We start from the raw sequence: 2,412 nt of genomic DNA, 5'->3' as shown, positions 1-2,412 counted from the left end.
TGTAATAAAAGACCTACGTTCCCCTTTACACTCCAGCTCATTTATGAATGCATTTGGGCCTTGTCTAAAGTGATTACAGAGAATTTGCAGCCATTCTCTTGTGGAGACATCCAACGTTGTCAAATCCTCATTGTAGTCCTTTGGATTGAAGAACTTTGATGCCACAAAAAGATCAAAATCTGCTTTAAACCTATCCCACAATGCTTGCTCTAAGCTTATGATATAGCATTGGCATATTGAAACCAAATGTGTCATTACACTTCCACTAGTTTCATGTGGATTTACATCATCCCCTTCACACATTGGTCCCAAGTGCAAGTAATGAGAGTGAACAAGACCATCTGTATCTTGATAACTCACTACTCCCATTTGTCCATGTGCCATCCTTAAGAAAGCTTCTACATGCTTAGTATCAACTCCAAAGCTATTTCCAAGAAATGCTAAACGAAGAGTTTCAACAGTGGCTACTAAGTGGCTTCCAATAAGACAGATATATGGATGCGCTTCTTGCAATTTACAATTGAGAACATTTAGCTCTCCAAGCACATCAGCAAAAAAGTGTAACAAAAACTACACCTTGTAATTAGTGAGAGTGAAGAATACATGGCTGCAAATTCAAACTTCATGATTGTCAACAACGCTAGCATAATCTTTATGGTTCTCACCATGACTTGCCCCTTCGAGAGCCATCTCCTATCATGCATTTTTAGTAATCTCGGTTTTCCATCTCACTCACTATAGGCATATTTGGCGTCCTAAGAAACCGTTGGAGGTTGCATTGATAATGAAATTCGTCCAAAGGTAAACTTCTCCAAAGTCATGGTGAGAACCATAAAGATTATGCCAGCGTTGTTGACAATCATGAAGTTTGAATTTGCAGCCATGTATTCTTCACTCACTAATCACAAGGTAAAGTTTTTGTTACACTTTTTTGCTGATGTGCTTGGAGAGCTAAATGTTCTCAATTGTAAATTGCAAGAAGAGCATCCATATATCTGTCTTATTGGAAGCCACTTAGTAGCCACTGTTGTTGAAACTCTTCGTTTAGCATTTCTTGGAAATAGCTTTGGAGTTGATACGAAGCATGTAGAAGCCACTTAGTAGCCACTGTTGTTGAAACTCTTCGTTTAGCATTTCTTGGAAATAGATTTGGAGTTGATACTAAGCATGTAGAAGCTTTCTTAAGGATGGCACATGGACAAATGGGAGTAGTGAGTTATCAAGATACAGATGGTCTTGTTCACTCTCATTACTTGCACTTGGGACCAATGTGTGAAGGGGATGATGTAAATCCACATGAAACTAGTGGAAGTGTAATGACACATTTGGTTTCAATATGCCAATGCTATATCATAAGCTTAGAGCAAGCATTGTGGGACAGGTTTAAAGCAGATTTTGATCTTTTTGTGGCATCAAAGTTCTTCAATCCAAAGGACTACAATGAGGATTTGACAAAGTTGGATGTCTCCACAAGAGAATGGCTGCAAATTCTCTGTAATCACTTTGGACAAGGCCCGAATGCATTCATAAATGAGCTGGAGTGTAAAGGGGAATGTAGGTCTTTTATTACAAGAATGAGGAATTGTTTCAAGGGTAAGGATATGAACTCAGCTTGGCAAGATTGTTGCAAACAATCATGAAGAGTGGGAGCAATCATTTCCATGGATTATGAAGCTTTGGAGAGTTCTTTTAGTGTTACCCCTTTCATCAGTGGCATGTGAGAGAGGGTTTTCAAAGATAAATAAGATCAAAGACAAGTTCCGAAATCGTTTGTCGCTTGATATGCTTAGCTTATCAATGTTTATTGGTTTGAATACTCCAAAGGTAAAACACCCTGAAGATGTGCTTTGGGATGAATGCTTTGAAGCTTGGAAGCTTTTGAAGAACAGGAAATCTATACCCATGCAGACAGCTTGACTTGGGCTTGTGTTCTTACCATCCTTCTCTATCTATTATGCTGTAAATGGTGCCACTTGATGCTCATGAGTTATGGTTTTTTCTCACCTATCTTTTTGTTCCCACTCATGAGCCTTTTTGTGTCCTCATGCCAAAGGCTTTCCAATTATATATAATAGCAACTTTGTACTAATCCTCTTTTGCAAGTAAACTTGTATATGTTTGGCATACTAATACATTCTATGTTACTTCTTGGATACTAATACATTCTATGTTACTTCTTGGATATTATCCATATACTCTTTTGGAAGTAGAAAAATTTGTATAAAGACTTTTGCATATCAAAGGTTTTTTAAACATGTTAGTAGAACGCCTCACTAAAAATTTGCCATGCTTACAAAAATGGCAAGACTACAGGCTAAATGTCTTTTGAAAATCCATGGTGCCCTTCAAATCCTAACACTGGCCCATATTTGGGACAAAAACCTTAAGCAAGCACACTAGTTCCTAAAATTA

At 37.8% G+C, this 2,412-nt stretch overlaps 2 pseudogenes; one reads left to right on the top strand and one right to left on the bottom strand.

Moving 5' to 3' along the window:
- The window catches only part of LOC147621034 (uncharacterized), a 920-nt pseudogene extending 394 nt beyond the window's left edge, over positions 1–526 (bottom strand).
- A 633-nt stretch (positions 527–1,159) lies between these two features.
- LOC147621033 (uncharacterized) lies at positions 1,160–2,057 on the top strand (annotated as a pseudogene).
- Positions 2,058–2,412: the final 355 nt, after the last annotated feature.

The sequence above is a fragment of the Cibotium barometz genome, chromosome 31 (assembly GCF_041138505.1).
Source record: "Cibotium barometz isolate CiBa-2024 chromosome 31, ASM4113850v1, whole genome shotgun sequence".
Taxonomy (NCBI): domain Eukaryota; kingdom Viridiplantae; phylum Streptophyta; class Polypodiopsida; order Cyatheales; family Cibotiaceae; genus Cibotium; species Cibotium barometz.
The sequence above is the reverse complement of the archived record's forward strand: the minus strand, read 5'-3'. Positions and strand labels throughout refer to the sequence as shown.